At 38.7% G+C, this 18,930-nt stretch overlaps 1 protein-coding gene across 14 annotated transcripts in view; it reads right to left on the reverse strand.

Annotated features, from left to right (window-relative positions):
- Window positions 1-18,930, reverse strand: part of CELF2 (CUGBP Elav-like family member 2) — a 508,245-nt gene that overhangs the window by 336,358 nt on the left and 152,957 nt on the right. The gene's annotated exons all lie outside the window — the stretch shown is intronic.

Raw genomic sequence — 18,930 nt, forward strand, 5'->3', positions numbered from 1 at the left:
ATAACTTTACCTCATGAAAAATTATCAGAGGAAGGCAATATAAGCATGTGTTTGAGATTTATAGCAGAAAGTAACCCCAAAGAGATGTAAGTTGATTGATACTGGATGTACAATACTACAATAACTTGGTGCCCTTGCACCATCAATAGCAATCAGCCAACTGCTATCTCTCCAGACTCATTCATACACATGCCACTCAAACCAGCCAAGCATTCATGTATTTTCAATGGGGACAGAAGAGTAAGCCGATGCTAGACAGCTGCAGCAGAGCCTTATCTCCAGGCGAACGAGAGGATTCTTTAATTCAAAATATCCGATCCTTCTCTTCCTTGACATAATTGTGAGGGGAGAGATGTGAAGCCCCAATTCACATTAGGTAGTAGCCCATTGCTGTTCAAAGTGCACCTAACTTTCATGTAACATGTATGGGGGTCTTTAGGGTAAATGCACACATAACAAATTTGCTGAGACTTTTCCACAGCAAATTTGTATCCGAATCTGCATTTGTTTCATGAAAATTTTGTTGGAGATTTCATTCCATATATTGCAATGGGTGAAATTCACAATTAAAATCCGCACATGGAGTTGACTGCCGATTACAAAATCCACAGCGCAAGTCAATTTACAAGAGGAAACATTCTGATTTTCTGCATGCATCAAATATGCACCGTGTACACTGACTCTTAGTCTACAACCATGGTGGTTCTTGCGTTACTGGGAAAGGAATGGATATGTATTTGCCTATGTAACTGTATAAATGTAAATGTTACAGTCTGTGATTGACAAAAGTGCACATCTCATACCAGCATATGCTTTCTGCCTCCTATCATTTTGTAAAGGAGTGGAACAATGTAATGTATTTGTGCATTCACACATGATTTGATGGATGTCTTCAGTAATTAATCATAATCTGTTGTCTTTTAGACATGAGCATTTTTCACATTAATGTTTTTGGGCTGATTGATTTCCGCATTAAAATAAGCGATTTATCAGCCAATGATTATTTTTCATACTCTAAATAAATTACAGATCACAAATAATCTTATTTTTTTTCTTAGTGAGACTATTTCCTTCATGAATATGTAGTGCTTGCTTTGAGTGTGTTTCAGTAATGGGATAGGCTAATGGTCTGTGCATGGAGAAATTTCATATTACTCTTTCCTCTAAAAATAGCTGTGACTGACACCAGAACCTATCACTGGTGATAAATAGCAAGGGGGTCAAGTAGCTCTCTCTAAAATTACTCGAATTTTCTAGTTCCCAATGTGTATTTATATTCAATATATGTATGAACATATTGTAGAGATATCTATATATACACACGACACATATGTAGCGATATCTATATATACGCACGATACATATGTATATCTCCAACAAGTGTAAATACTGGATATAGAAGTACATTAATCTCCCATTTATAAAATACAATAGGCAATAATACAATGTAAATCCCATATCTATTTAGTGCACAGTGTTCTCCCCATGCCATTTAATAACTATGTAGTACATAACCTACAATACTTCTCGTTGCTGCATCCTTATCAGGGTTGCCAACTTGATTTTATATATTTTTTTCTGGACAGCTTATAACAAAATCCTAGACAGCCAGCAGTTTTTACGGATACATTGTGAAACCATAATAAATCATTAAGATTCTAAGTGATAAATGTCTACAGTCCGTAATCCTGATATGAAGCGATCAGCTGCATTTACTGTGAACTGTAAAATGGTGATAATTACAGTCATAATAATTTGGTCAAGTTTCTCCAGCTTCAAAAAAAATTACGGACAGATCTAATTATTTTACGAACGGGGTAAAAAATGCCTAATTTTTATGGACTGTTCAGGAATTTCTGGACAGTTGTTAACCTTAATCTTTATCCTTTGCATGTTTAATCCTGGCGTTTTTTATCATACCGTGTTTTCTGAGCGAGGGGAACCAATGTGAAGCTACAAAGTATTAACATTGCAAATAAAGCATAACATAATATGACAACTTCTCTGCAGATGTGTGCAAATATTGGTCATTCATTCAAAGAATCTCATTGTTTAGCCGGAGAAGAGAGGGCTTACAAAAGAGCATGTGACATGTTTGCGCATTACATCTATAGAGTACTGATTTTTATTGGAGGTTTGTAATGCCTAGCTTCCCCTGAGGGGGTGCTGTAGGGATATTAAACACTTCCAGATGTGCTCACCCACAGATTCCTAATGATTTCTGGTGATCTAAGTACCAGAGCTATGGAGTCGGAGTTGTGGAGCCAGAGTCGGTGTCCATTTTGGTGGAGTCAGAGTCGGAATCGGAGTCAGTATAAAATGGACCGACTCCAACTCCTAAATTAATATATAATATATTGGGTACAGTAGTTGGGTATAATATATAATAAATTGGGTACAGTAGTTCAATGCAATTTGTGGGGAATGTCTTTTTCAATTTGGGAAAGTTCTGAAATGTCCTATAAATGTCTGTCCTATTCCTGATCTAAGGGTCTAGACTTTTAGCTGAGATGAATGTGTGCTACAGTAAATTTATTACTTAAACATGAGCCATGTATGAGGGAGTCAGAGTCGGAGTTGGAGTCATGGAAATTGAGGAGTCGGAGTTGGAGTTTTGGCTTACCGACTCCACAGCCCAGCTAAGTACCAATAATTCGGGGACTTTCATTATAAAAAACATTGTCTACCGAACACAGACAGCTTTACCAGACAAATCAATTCTGAATATAACTGTATACATTACAGTGTCTAAAATTAGCATGTACCGGACATTTAGCCTCCAAAGAGATGTGACATGTGATGATTACAGCTACAGATATAGCCAAGCTGAATCTATCATTTGGCAGAATGATGACATTACAAATTGTTATCTGTGGTTACTACAACTGGAGACAAGGATATTTTTGGCAATGCCAATCTGCAATATAGGCAGTAAAGCTTTATCACACATGGAAAAAAACTATAAAACTAGCAATGTGACCTAACCCTCTCTTATTCATTATTTTTTCAAGTTGACTATAGGGCGAGACCATGCAATAAAATATATTTTATTTCATTTTATTTTTAGAGAAAGCTAATGACTGCCATGGCAACTATGAAGAGATATCATATTAGGTTCAATTCAAGGAAAAGATAAGTTCTATGTAGTAATCACAGTGCCTTGAACACAATGAATCATTTTATTTATATCCATCGTGATTATCCAATTAAAGTCATATTTTATTTAATTTCCCCCCCCCCAAAAAAAAATACAATTAGAATTTCCTATTTTTTTCTTGGCGTCATCATTAAAGATTTAATGGGGCAACAGAGAATTCAGCGGCTAGTGGTATAATATAATATGTCTTTCGGCAAGTCTCATATCACTTATTTACATTGACAGTTATCTGCTCGTAGATGTCTCCTATCTTGGCTCCTGCTGAGAATGAAAGACATTTGAGCCCACTGATTGCAAGTTAAAATTCCACAACATGCTTGGGCGCTAAATGAATGCTCTAAATACTGGTCTTCTAACATTTATTCATGGTCAGGAAGAAAAAATGAATCTTCCAGACGTTCCTTCTCCTGTAATGTCTTCACTTGGAGAATGCCCCAGCTGTCTCTAGCCACACAGTAAATGACTTGCTGAAACAAACTGAATGTGAGCCTGAATGAAAGCTGATGCTGGAAATGGCATTGTGTTAAGATGGGTATTGATTGACACATTTTATAGATCAGTGGATCTGGCTGTGAATACCAGCGTGTAACAAGAGAAATGTCTGAGATAATGGCACAAGGTCTGAACACCCACTAGGTGTCACTTTTTGGACCATGCAGCAAAACTGAACTTCGAACAAGGAAAAAAAAACTTTGACCTTATTAAATTTTCAAGGTCATAGGACTTAATGTTAGTCGCTATTCATGAATGTCAAGTATAATCCCAGCAGTCAGTGTGAATTGTTTATCTACAACTTGGCGGCATATGTGACATTCATAGTGATTAGCGGGAATAATAGTGGAAAATCAAGAGTCTTACTTCATGACTAGGCTATTCATTGCAAATATTAAAGGAGATTTTTAAGAATCCCACTCTCTTGTAGTTTATTTAAATTGACACCATAGGACACTATGGATTAAACTTTTTTAAGTGGATGCACCAAGTGGTCACACTTTGCAATGACTTACAGTGTATGTTTAGATGCCTATGTATGTTTTCCCATCCAATTAATATGTACAGTACAATGTTAAAGTCAGGGGTATCAGCTGGGTGGGTGGACGGCCGGGTGGGATTCTGCTGGTGAAAGCACCGCAGTGATATGGTACAACAAGAAGGAGGAGGAGACATCAGATGTAACTCTAGAACTGAAATGTACATTTAAGCTAAGGTGCAATAACATAAACTCCCCTATGACCCTTCCCTTTTCCTGGCACAGTGTCCCACATGGGTACAACAAAAATCTTAAAGGGGTTCTCTGGGTATTACTGATGACTCATACAATATCAGATCAGTGAGGGCCGATGTCCGGCACCCCCACAATCAGCAGATACAAGCTCCGCCGGCTGCAAACATTGAAAGGTTGGTACTACATGTAGACACCAAAACCAGGGCTGTGGAGTCGGAGTCGGAACAGTGGAGTCGGAGTCGGTGTCCATTTTGGTGAAGTCGGAGTCGGTATAAAATGGACCGACTCCAACTCCTGAAATATATAATAAATTGGGTACAGTAGTTCAATGCAGTTTGTGAGAATATTTTTTCATAAGAATTTGGAAAAGTTATGAAATGTCCTATAAATGTCTGTCCTATTCCTGATCTAGTGGTCTTTTAGCTGAGATGAATCTGTGCTACAGTAAATTTATCACTTAAACATGAGCCATGTATGAGGGAGTCCAGTCGTGGAGTCGGAGTTGGAGTCGGTGTCATGAAAACTGAGGAGTCGGAGTTGGAGTCGGAGGTTTGGCTTACCGACTCCACAGCCCTGAAAAAAACAGCTTATACCAATGGTAATAGGGGGTGTTGTAACCCAATGTTCTGATATTTATTACATAGCCTAAGCATAAGTCATCAATATCAAATGCCCAGAGAATCCCTTTAAGGCTGTCAACACCATTAACAGCAATTTAAGGGACAAAGACAAACAAACATTATATTGCCAAAGATAGGTAAGCCCGCACTTATCTCTATCATGTCCACAGAGTATGAACAGAGAAGTGCACATGTCCATTATATTATGAAGGTTTTCCATCATTTTAATTAAATTGTGTCTCTTTTTCTCTGCAGAATACTTAAGTTAATACATAAGTCCCATGTACATAAAACAGATTTAATTACCAATTTACCTGTTTGGATGATATCTAATTTTTAATCCAAATCAGTTGATCAAGTGATGATAGCAAAATCTATTGTATTTCAAGGTAATAATTGACGTTTATCATAGTTCAGGTATTCAGTATGGCTATTAATACAATGTTTAATGACAGAAAAATATACATTCCCCAAATAACTTAATCGGTAAAAAGCCTATTTTAGCGCATTCAGTACCTTTCTTACAGAAACATATATGTTACAGTACTTGAGATTTCAAGGCCAAATATCCAATAAACGGCTGGAGAACCCTTGATTCTAATCAATATCTACTTATTCAGCATTCAGATTCTGGAGTAAACATATTATGTGACGCATATTTTCAAGTTATCTTTTATCTTGTTTAGCAAATTTGAAATGAATCACATTGTGCTGGATTCTAAGAACTACATTACGTATATATAGATGTATGTCCATTGTGTACAGAGAGAATCAGATAGCAACTGTTGTCATTAGCTGTGCTGCTCTAATGAGCATATATAATAGAGGGTCACATTTCTGTTTTCTATGAGGATGCGAGCAATTGGACATTTACTTAATGCTCCCTTTTTTACTCCATTATGTGATACGTGATAAGCGCCTAGTCTTTAAGAGGTCAACTACTGGGATGCCTACCACTCGCAATGACAGGGTCCCCCAGTTTGAAACAAGTGGAGGTCAAGCATGTGTACAATACAAAGTCTATGGGACTTCTGTAGACAGCCAAGTAGTGTGGTTGGCTTTCTCTATCAGTCCCTTTGAGTTTCAATAGCGCATCAGTGCAGCTGCTCGATCGCTGCTGAAATCAAATGGGGAGGACTCATTCTCATGATCAGTAGTGATCCCAGAGGGTGGACCCCCACTGATCAGACACTTATCCCCTCTCCTATTTATGGGTGAAATATTGTTATTATGCAAAACTCCTTCAATTTCCAGATTAAAACAGCTTCCTGTAGATACATTTTGACAGATGTCAAGAATAATGGTACTATAGAGTGTACCTTATAATAAAAGCAAATGGAATACCCTCTAAACTCATTCATCTAGTAGACAGCTTAGCACATAAACATAATGCAATATAAAAATCCTACATTTTGTACATATTTTGATCATATACGCCAGCACTTTAACATTTTATAAAAACTGTCAGTTCTTATGATATCCACCCACATAGTGGAGCGCTACAGAAATATATTGTCTTTAGAGCTTCTTATGTGGACTATATGCACTATTAATTTTGCCCTTTTTTTATGAAAACACATCTTTTGGAGAATCCTATTAATACCACATGGGAATAGAAGGCATGGCTACTGCTAACTAGCTTATGAGATAAGTTTGACAGATTGGTTGCTAGAGATACATTGACTATCAACTGCAGTCTACTTAATGATGCCGTCAGGTGGCACATGTCTCGTGACTACTGTAGTCTGTTCTTAGATGACTGAAGTTTTCAACAGGGACAAGGATGATAAGTAGGAGTTAAAGTGGTTGTCCGGGACTTACATAATGATGTGATATTCATTGATCTGTGAGTGGGAGACAAACTGCAGTAGATTGCAGCTGATCATGAGGACGCTGGGTGTTGGACCCCTCCATCCAATTTCCTTTTGATGACCTATACTATGGATATGTACGTCAATATGTAAATCATGCCTTTCTGAAACTCTTAATGCAATATTTAAGGTATTTTCCAACCCATGTGTTGGACAAATAAGGTGTAGACACTGGAGTTGTGTGAACAGAGACCAATAGGAGGATGCAGGGAGCCATCAGCAGCAGAAAATTTGTAAGGTGAATGGTACTCCTTTAGTTATTTTAGAAGTTTGTAAACTGCATATAACTGTATGTTAGACAACTCCATTACCTGGTATTTTAATGACCTTTTAATTTCAGACATGAAATCTAGGTTATACAGTGGTTCCAAGATAAATAGCCCATATTATGATTTCCAATCCTCATTCTTATGAGAAGTTGTATGGTTTGAGGCACAATCAAATTCCTTATTATTTCTAAGTTTATTTTTGGCTTTCAGCTGTCAATGGAGCCTAGACTACAGTCTAAGGAAAAAATATCCATAGCCTGCTGGCAGCCTATTGGGAAGCTGCAGGGAAGGTGGACTATCCCTGGGGCTTTCCTGGCTAGTAAAAAAGAAATACAGAAAATTAATTATTAAACTGTTTACTTTGAATCTGAAGGTGAATTTGACAAATAAAATACCGGTACTTATTTTTATAGGAATATTAAAATTGCTAATAAATGTCCCTCCAAAATTTATCTGATAATACTGCCCAATATTTTTTTATATGTGAAATATATCTTAGAGATCATGCACATGGTCATCATGTGAATCCATGCTGTATGGTTAAAAAAAAACTTCAATATAGACATCCATCTGTTATGCACATAAACTAAAAAAATTGCTTCAAAATTAAAAAAAAGAAAGTTTATTATAAAATGACTTAATGCATGCATTAGAGTTAATATGTACATGCTAGTGACTTGATGTCATTTTTTTTTTAATAAAAAGTTTAAATCCAGAAATACCATTAAAACGGTTAAATTGCTGTTTAGGGACATCTGTTACACACAGCACAGGTTAGAGACAGAATGATGAAGTAGAATATGATGGATTAGTTTGTGATTGACAGTACAGGATTATAATGGCTTTCAGCAGTGCAGTAAATGCAATAATGCAAATATGGGAAAGGAGAATTTTAACTCTTTGCACACCAGCAGACATTGATCCATCGGTGGAGCATTAAGTATAGCATTGTGTAAACACAGATGTAGCTTCAAAATACTTTGTTGGCAGTGACAGTTAAGATCAATATTGGAGACCAAATGCGATCCGTAAAAGGGCAATGTCCGTCACTATTCCTCTGACTAACTGCGCTTATCACAGGTTCTCATGCTTCACTGAGTGAAAATACTGCCATTGATCTTACTGTCACCGCTCACATTCCTTTTACTTGAAACAAAATTTTTTTCACCATCGAGTTTCAAAGAATCCAATTTTTTCCCTTTTCAAATAATCCCCATCTTGTAACTCTCACATGAATGGATTTACAAAAGGACTGTTTTACCACATCTGTGTTATAAAGGGCTTATAAGTATACAACAGGTATATGTAAAATGATATCAAAGCGCTGCTGTACACTACAGTCCAATGTAATCAATAGGAATGATCATGTTTTTCAACTTTGTGAATGGGCATTAACATGTCCTGGTTTAAATGGCAAAAGAGATTTGCAAAGGGAAATCTCGTTTCAGACATTAAAATCTAATTTAATCTTTGACATCTTTGGTACAAAGCAGTCGAGCTTTGTTAATATTAGTCTGAGCAGGAGAGACCCATACAATCCTTCTGTAATTAAATGCCAACAGAATCAAATATTTATTTATATTTTATCCTTAGGAAAGGAAAGCACTGATGACACTGGTACCGGTTTTTCACGAACGAGTTTTATATGCACATGGGAAGGAGTTCTTAACTGTTTGCGCTACTAAAGGCACATACTTTACTATGAGAGATGCAGGAAACTTAGCTGATCATTGTGTGCCTTAAATTTCAAGATCACCAGCAAACCATTGATTTTGCAATACAGTGAATATACAGCCTGACATGATGGCCTTTCAGATAAATGGTCAACTATGCAACACATGGATAGAAGAGTTCACACTGGAAATTAGTTGGCTTAACTAGCACAATACATGGATTTAGATGGCTCATCTAACACAATATATACAGTATGTATGTACAAAAAGATCAGATCTATATTAGAAAATTATTACAACATAGAGCAGGTATAGTGATCCTGTATACTTGCTCGCTAGCATTTCACCGCTCTGCCTTGTAGACAGGGGTCTTGGGACCTCTTTTTTGATGCCCAGAGCAAAATAAATGAACATAGAAAAACATGTAGACATAATGATCGTCTCTCTGGTTAAGGAGAGAAAACCTCCTCTGAATTTGCAGTAAACTAATTGTGAGGGTCGGAGTCCTGGAGTTCCCTGCAGTAAGCTGTGATAGTACTAGGATAGATGCTGGTGCACTACATTGTAAATGATGTCAAACAAAGATCAGATATATCTGGTCTTTCATGGCAACTGGTTTTCACTTATACATCCAGCATCTACAAACTGGCCTAGCCATTAGGCCTCATGTAATGTCATGACATCGTGGGGGCCTAGTAAGCCCCATAGTCACCCCCGGTGCTGGGCAGAGGATGCAAGATGCAGAAATATAGACTAGCTGCCACAGAGAACCAAACTAGACACCAGACCATTGCTGTATGAATTGAAATGTTCATCTGTACATAGCATCAGTTAACGCTGAGTTATTGCAGTGCTGGAGTGGTGATTCCAATCTAAGGACCCTGCACTAGTCTCATACTTACCCACCTCCATCTTCAACATCTATCACCACTGCTCCGGTAGGTCTTCAGCAGTTTTTGACCTGCCAGATAGTCCAATGTTTGCTAGTCACTATTCAATGTAAGTCTATGAGAGCCTCGGTCTGGCTCTCATAGACTTGCATTAAGTGCTTGTGACTGTTAAATCCGAATTCCAGGAAGAAGTTATGGTCACAAAATGGTGGAGGACCGGAGCAGCGCCGATAGAAGGTGAGAACGGTGGAGGGTAAATACGAGACCTTGGCAACCATCACAGAGCACTTTTGATTTTATCAGAGCAGCTTAAAGGAAATCTGTCAGCAGGTTCTTGCTACCTCATCTAAGAGCAGCCTGATGTAGGCAAAGAGAAGCTGAATCCAACAATGTATTACTTAGATTACTGGATGAAGCTGTTCTGACATTATCAGAGATTTGAGATTTAGAATGAAGCAGAGCTGATAAAGCTAACTCCGCCCACACCAGGCTCTCCATGTACAAAGTCCATAGACAGTGAGCTGCTTAGTTGCTGGACTAGTCCAGCAATGTTAAATCTTAGTGATAAATCCTTGACAGTTAGTAAACAACAGCACGCACTTTGATAAGTGACACATCCCTGAACTCTGTGTTTCAACCTCTAACTCCTGCTCTCTACATATAACAATACATATGCATCTGTCCTTCATAGACTGCATTGTTATAAAAAAGGATATGTTTTTCATCCGTTGTTCTAAAGGATGTATAAGCACAGTATATTACATTTTAGCATCCTGTAAAAAAATATAGACACAAACGTATGTCAAACAGTACAATTTTCCCATTATATTCTATACAAATACAGACGTATCTATTTAAATACATTTTTTTACAGTACAAATAAATATATCAAGTGCATACAAAAACATGGTGCGAAACAGGCGTGATTTGGGTGTCTGTGGCTGACATGGTCTTGTTGAAGGACATAATTGTTTCGGGGAACAGTACTATGCTATGGGGAATTTTTATCAGTGAGAAACTAAATGCATCCCTGTTTCCTAGCAACCGCCATGTGAAATGTTAACGCACTATTTATTTATACGCTCTAATATTTAAATGCCTTTGTAGCACACACGTGTTTAACCCGTGTACAGCTTACAGATGTGTTACGAGAACAGAATGCACTCACAGAATTTCAATATTTGTCTCCAAATTCCAAACTATTCCATTTCTACTATTAAAAAAAAATGATTGACTGTAAATATATTAATCCATTGTTACATTTCTTATTACTTCTCCTGTGAGATTTATCTGTCAAACAAAAGATCCTTTTCATCCTTTTATGGCAGATTTCAACAATGGATTGCTCCCTTTGTTTATTAAACGCACTCTAAATTGCAAAGAGAGGAGCCAGATCTCTCCCCCAGGAAACGATTCCTTTCAAGGAGGACTCAGCAATGATGAGATTTTTTTTTTCTTAACAATTATCCAAATTGTCGAGGATAGTGAGCATCATTATATCTGTATGGGAAGTAGTAAAAGTGTAATAGTAAACTAGATTGGATCCCTGAAGGATTGTACTCAGCAAAATTATTCTAGACAAGGGAAAACTTAGGCTGCATGGGTATGTAAAGCAGAATTGACTCTATTTCCTCTCTGTGACTCTGAAAAGACAGTGGAAGACGAACATTAGCTAATGCAGTTCTGTACACATTGCTCCCTTGGTAGAACGTTGATTTGTTATTGCCCAGATCGACTTTCCCTGGTTAGTTAAAGGTCCATTCATTTCCAGTGCTAGTGAAGCAGGAGATCTCTGTGGTTTGTATAAAGTGATTTTTGGCTTCTGTGCAGTCTCTGACAGCTGCCAACAGATCTCTTAAAAGAGTGTCTAACATTATATTTAATTGACCACTAAGGCCAGAGCTACACTTCGTCTTTTTATCACTCTCTGAGATTTTTTTTTATTGCTACATGCTGGATTATTTGACCAATTTTAAAAAGTAGAAGCTGTTTTTTTCCTCCATAGAGAAAAATGAATATCAAATCTCACGCTAATTTCTTGAAAATTGATCACCGTATATAAAAAAAGTCTTAAATGTCCATATATATTAGAGCAAAGTCAGCAGATTTTGATGGGACTAATTGACTATATTATGTGGATTTGGATGTCTCAACCAATTTCTAACATCAAAGATGGATTGAGAATGTAGCAAGGCCTGATCCTTTTGTTCTCAAAGAAGATGAGCCACCACCAGAGGTGTCTGGTATAGACTTACTCCCCTCTGACCTTTGAAATCAGATATATGCAGGCGCATGGCAGGAAAGGCTATAGGGGGTGGAGAAGCTGTCAACCAACAGCTACTGAATATGTATGAGAACCTTAAAAGGTGACTGTCATCATAAAATGATTGCTCAAACCAAGCATGGGTGTTTGATGCACAACTGGCACAATTAAATAGTTCATTGCGTTTTCCCACTTACTTTTGTTTTCCATATATGTCTGCCCTCCTCTGACTTCTGTAAGGAAAGAGCTGTCAATCAAGGAAGAGGGGGTGGGGAAAGATGCAAAATAGATGGGAAGGTGTAGTGAACTGGTCAGACATCCCAAAAATACACAGAGTGCCTGCATTTGCTTTGGCCAGTCTTTTTGTGTCCTGCAAACTCCCATCGAGTTTAAAATTTCTATGTTTAGCCCTATTCTTAAAGCCTCCCTACACATTAGACTAATGTTGGCCAAGCCAATTGTTATCGATGATTGTCAGGGGGAGATAAGGATTTCGGAATGTCAATCCTTTTCTTTTCTAAGAAATAAGCCCCTGCTAGACAGCGGCTCTCTCATAGGGAACAGTCTTAAACACTTCTGTGTATGGGAGAGACAGGTACGATACCTGCTGGTTGGTAGACCACTGCTCGGTCAACAGCTATATAAAGTGTATGGGGAGATCTTTACACTGACTTGCAAGATTAAAATGAAAACTTAGGTAAAGTTCTGTAAATCACATAGGGTTTAGTTTATAAAATAGACCACACTACATGATGGAATAGACTACAATCTGGATAAATTGTCAATAGATCAGAGCCTTTAAAATAAATATGGCCTGCATATACATAGAGTAAATGTGTTATCAATAACCCGGCAGTAAGAGTTATTGCTTTTTTCCTGTGGAATGTTCACTCAGCTCAAATTTTTGTCTTAAAATGCATAAGAATTTTGTCAGCATTTTTAGCCAATACATATGGAAGACAAATGTCAGAAAGTTGATTAACATCATAAAAAGTCCTAAGGTATTCTGAGGTCAACCCCTTGAGATATTACATACAGTTAACAGAAGAGAGGCATAGCTTGAAGCATCAGTGTACATAACAGTAATATAATGCAGCATAATGAATAAACATGTTTACTGAGATTACATAATTGTGCAATTAAAAAAGCAAAATCACACTGCACTTTATGTGTGAGCCAGAAGTCTCTTTTACAATGTAAGCCTATGAAGCCTCACTCTGACGCTCCATAGATTTACATTGTAAAAGCCACTTCATCCTTCAATACAAAGATAGGTTCAGACAGTGGCGTAACTAGAGTCCAATAAGCCCCGGTGCAAAATTTGGACCTGATCCCCCCCCACACACACACACACACAGCCACCCCCACAACCGCCCCATCTGCCCCTGCATGTTAGTCAGATGTATGGGCAATGGTAGCATTCTAAATCTTATAAGGACTTATAAGTTGACATCCCTCCCCCTTTATGTAGTAATGTCCCCCATCCTGGGCTCCTCCCTGGTATATATGTCCCCCATCCTGGCCCATCCTAGTATATATGTCACCCATCCTGGTATATATGTTCCTCATTCTGGCCCCATCCTGGTATATATATATATATATATATATATATACCAGGATGGGGCCAGAATGTCCTCCATCTTGGTATTCGGTATATCTTCCCCATCCTGGTATATATAACCTCTATCCTGGTATGTATGTTTCCATCATGTACCCCATCATGTTATATATGTTCCCCATCCTGGTATATCTTCCCATCCTTGGCCCATCCTGGTATATATCTTCCCTAACCCGGGCCCATCCTGGTATATTTGTTTCTCATCTTGGTATATATGTTCCTTTTCCTGGTGTGTATGTTCCCCATCCTGGTATGTATATTTTCAACATCCTGAGCACATCCTGGTATATATGTTTGTCATCCTAGTACATAAATCCTTTATCCTGGGCCCCATCCTGGTATATATGTCCCTTATCCTCGGCCCCATCCTGGTATATCTATCCCGTATCCTCGGCCCCATCCTGGTATATATGCCCCTTATACTCGGCCCCATCCTGGCATATACACCGCGTGCAGAATTATTAGGCAAATGCGTATTTTGATCACTTTGATACTTTGTATACATGTTGTCCTACTCCAAGCCGCATAGGCTTGAGAGCCAATTACCAATTAAGTAAATCTGGTGATGTGCATCTCTGTAATGAGGAGGGGTGTTGACTAATGACATCAACACCCTATATAAGGTGTGCTTAATTATTAGGCAACTTCCTTTCCTTTGCCAAAATGGGTCAGAAGAGAGGTTTGACGGGCTCTGAAAAGTCCAAAATTGTGAGATGCCTTGCAGAGGGATGCAGCAGTCTTGAAATTTCCAAACTTTTGAAGCGTTATCACTGAACAATCAAGCGTTTCATGGCAAATAGCCAACAGGGTCGCAAGAAGCGTGTTGGCCAAAAAAGGCACAAAATAACTGTCCATGAATTGAGGAAAATCAAGCGTGAAGCTGCCAAGATGCCATTCGCCACCAGTTTTGCCATATTTCAGAGCTGCAACGTTACTGGAGTATCAAAAAGCACAAGGTGTGCGATACTCAGGGACATGGCCAAGGTAAGGAAGGCTGAAAAACAACCACCTTTGAACAAGAAACATAAAATAAAACGTCAAGAATGGGTCAAGAAATATCTTAAGACTGATTTTTCAAAGGTTTTATGGACTGATGAAATGAGCGTGACTCTTGATGGGCCAGATGGATGGGCCAGAGGCTGGATCAATAAAGGGCAGAGAGCTCCACTCCGACTCAGACGCCAGCAAGGTGGAGGTGGGGTACTGGTATGGGCTGGTATCATCAAAGATGAACTTGTGGGACCTTTTCGGGTTGAGGATGGAGTGAAGCTCAACTCCCAGACCTACTGCCAGTTTCTGGAAGACAACTTCTTCAAGCAGTGGTACAGGAAGAAGTCGGTATCGTTCAAGAAAAACATGATTTTCATGCAGGACAATGCTCCATCACATGCATCCAACTACTCCACAGCGTGGCTGGCCAGTAAAGGTCTTAAAGAAGAAAAAATAATGACATGGCCCCCTTGTTCACCTGATCTGAACATCATTGAGAACCTGTGGTCCATCATAAAATGTGAGATCTACAGGGAGGGAAAACAGTACACCTCTCGGAACAGTGTCTGGGAGGCTGTGGTGGCTGCTGCACGCAATGTTGATCAAAAACAGATCAAGCAACTGACAGAATCCATGGATGGAATGAGTGTCATCATAAAGAAAGGTGGCTATATTGATCACTAATTTTTTTGGTTTTTGCTTTTGCATGTCAGAAATGTTTATTTCTAAATTTTGTGCACAGATATTGGTTTACCTGGTGAAAATAAACAAGTGAGATGGGATTATATTTGGTTTTTATTAAGTTGCCTAATAATTCTGCACAGTAATAGTTACCAGCACAAACAGATATCCTCCTAAGATAGCCAAATCTAAAAAAAAAACACTCCAACTTCCAAAAATATTAAGCTTGGATATTTATGAGTCTTTTCAGTTGATTGAGAACATAGTTGGTGATCAATAATAAAAATAATCCTCTAAAATACAACTTGCCTAATAATTCTGCACACAGTGTATATCCCCCAATCTGGTATATATGTCCCGTATTCTGCCATCGCAATTGTTACACCCCTGGGGTTAGAATCTATTTACTGTATCTAATATACATGTGGATTTCCTGAAACAACAGGATGTTAAGAGTCCAAAATAGCCCCGCTGGCAAATGTCAAAAATGCAAAATTTCTTATTTTTATTTTCGAAAAAGATTGTGATAAGGACAAAAAAACATTGCTTCAAAAAGATATATATATATTTAACACAAAAACTCGATTTAAAAACTAGGTAATTTCTGATGACACATTCCATTTAACTTGACATTTAATGTGTTGCATAGCATGAAGTAGGAAATTTTAACATGGCATTTAACATATCACATGCAATTCAAAATGTCAAGTTAAAGTTTGGTACATCATGAATATGTAACACGTTCAATGTGAAGTTAAAGTAAGTGTATTGCATCGATATTCATTTACAATACATATTGTGAACGTAAAACAGAAATCTCGACAAGCAGGAAGTAGTAAAACATAATTTACAGCTAATACGTTAATAAACCATTATAGCTTAGTCAGTTTGTGAGGTATTCGCCATTGGGACATCCTGACTGTGGATCCATGTTCTGTGCACACAGAGCTGGACTGTTGGGTGGAGCAAGATATTAAAGGGAATCTGTCACCATTTATTTCTACCTAATCTGAGAGATAATGACCCTGATTCTGGTGATGCATCACTTACTGGACTGCTTGCTGTATATTTGATAAAATCACTGTTTTATCAGCAGGACATTATCACTAGACTAGTAAACTTGTTGCCATGTAGTCCTCCATTTTCATGAGCTCTGTCTAACCCCAGCCTCACCACTGATTGGCAGCTTTCTGCCTATGCACAGTGTACACAGAAAGCTGCCAATCAGTGGTGTGGACAGAGTTATAGAGAGCTCAGTATTCAGAGAACTGGTAGATCTACCTCAGATAAATCAGTGATTTTATCAAAACTGCAGCAAGCAGCCCAGTAAAGCCCCCGTCTCACATAGCGGGATCGCTAGCGAGATCGCTGCTGTGTCACGGTTTTGGTGATGCAACAGTGACCTCACCAGCGATGTCGCTATGTGTGACACTTTGCAGCGATCAGGCCCCTGCTGTGAGGTCGCTGATCGCTGCAGTGTCCTGGACCATTTTTTGGTCGTTGCCCTCCCGCTGGTCAGCACACATCGCTGTGTGTGACCAGCGGGAGCAGCGATCAGGCTGGTAACCATGATAAACATTGGGTTACTAGGGGCACACGCGCACTTAGTAACCCGTTGTTTATCATGGCTACGAGCCTGCTAAAGTGAGCGGTAACCTCCCGCTCACAGTAGCAGAGTGGTAACCATGTTAAACAACGGGTTACTAGGTGCGCGTGTGCCCCTAGTAACTCGATGTTTATCACGGTTACCAGCCTGCTCCTGCTTCAGCAGGCTGGTAACCAGGAGCAGGACATCGTGGAAAAATTCTTTCCACAATGTCGCCGCTCCCCTGATCGTTGGTGAGCCTGCCTGTTTGACAGCTCACCAGCGACCACATAGCGACGCAGCAATGATCCCTGACAGGTCGTATCGTTGTCGGGATCGTTGCAGCGTCGCTAAGTGTGACGGGGCCTTAAGTGACATATCACTGGAATCAAAGTCTTTGCCACTAATGTATGCAGAATAGCCTATTGAATCTAAAACACTTTGTGTAATGTGTACCCCAATGGTAATAATAGGTTACATGCAAATTGGGAGAACTTTGGAAATAAATTGTTTCAGACTACGGTAGTTTGCCGCACTTTATTGTTTTCAATACAAATGTAAGAAAAGAAAATAAAGTTATCAGGGTATTTCATGTTGGTATTAACTACAAGGCAAAAGAGTGTTCTTCCTCAAACTGCCAGCACAGCCCAGGCCGAGCTCAACCCTCTCTACCCCTTTCAGTGACAGATCACCTAAACGCCATAACCGTCCACAATAGTCAGAAATGCCACCCGTACATTACAAATGTATCTGCTTAATAAATCTTTTTTCTGACTTAAGCCAGTTATGCTTGTTTTTTCACCCATGACAGTGCCTGTCAAAGTTTTTAGATTGATACTGGCATGCAGTGGGCTGAGATAAGCAGTTGCTCTAAACCCCTCCGGCTAGCTGGAGATAGTGAAACTTGTAAGGGCTTCTGAGGAGGAAGGGAAATGCGGACTTCTCCTTTTTAACAAGATTACAATCTTTCTGTTTAAGTGTGACCAGTAACAGGACTAATTTCACAGCATCCTGTTTTCATTGTTTGGTAAGTCTAGTAGTTTCTCATTTCTGCCCTATGCTGATGAATCAGGCAGTAGATGTCGTCAACTTGAGTGCACTTCTCGTGCAGTTCCATACACTTTACCTTGGCATTATAAATTCCTTCACCCACCCTGAAAAAGTAAAACATGATAAAAATGTCATTGGTAAGCCCAATGAATCATATATGCTGCCTGCAAAATATCGCTTCATGTATATTAAGGGTCTATGAGATGTTCCTTGCAAGAATTTCCTGGGCTTCAGGGAATATGTTGCTGCTTGACTTTGACATCCAAGTCACATAGTTTCCTTATACCGAGGAGTGCTGACACTAGAGTCTTAGGGATTTTGTAAGGCAAATTCTTTAAACGCTCAGCCACACAACTAGTTAGGTCACTTAATGCCACTTGCATTTTAATGTAACAATTCTCTTCTTCCACTGACATTAAATTCATTCATCTTTCTTTCCAGTCAATGTTTCCTGCTACCTCCTTAACTTGATTTAGTAGAAATGTGAAAGTTCTAGTAGCTTCACTAAGTCTATCCAAAAAATAAATATTCAGCTTCATTTCCCTTTACGCCTACCTGTAAACCATGATAGCACTTCTAGCAACGTGAGTGCTCACTACTATTAACTTGGCAACTTGTCCTTAAAAAGATTTAAAGAAAAAAAAGATTTCTACATATTGCAGAAAAATAATCTATCAACAACTGTTGGTGTTCTACATGATCATATCAAAATCTCAGAAGCAAATGGACATAAAGTGCAAATTTCCAACTAAACTCTTGTTTTCATATGCTAGTTCCCCAATCAATACCAACTGACTGCACTGGGACCCCTGAGGCTTGGCACTAGTTTAAAAGCAATAAACTGCACCCCATTAAAATCTTAGATTTTAATGGACCTGCCGATTCATCCTCGACAAGGGATCTTTAAAGCAACTCTCCACCCTCATTCAAAGGGTAGGATCACATTTGGTGGCCCATAGTAAGGGAATTACATAAATAATTGTAGACAGCCTATGTCAGCTAGAAGTGTAAATTATCCCATTCCTTACTTGTTCTATT

The sequence above is a fragment of the Phyllobates terribilis genome, unplaced genomic scaffold, assembly GCF_046119375.1.
Source record: "Phyllobates terribilis strain yellow unplaced genomic scaffold, ASM4611937v1 Scaffold_11__3_contigs__length_659146591, whole genome shotgun sequence".
Taxonomy (NCBI): domain Eukaryota; kingdom Metazoa; phylum Chordata; class Amphibia; order Anura; family Dendrobatidae; genus Phyllobates; species Phyllobates terribilis.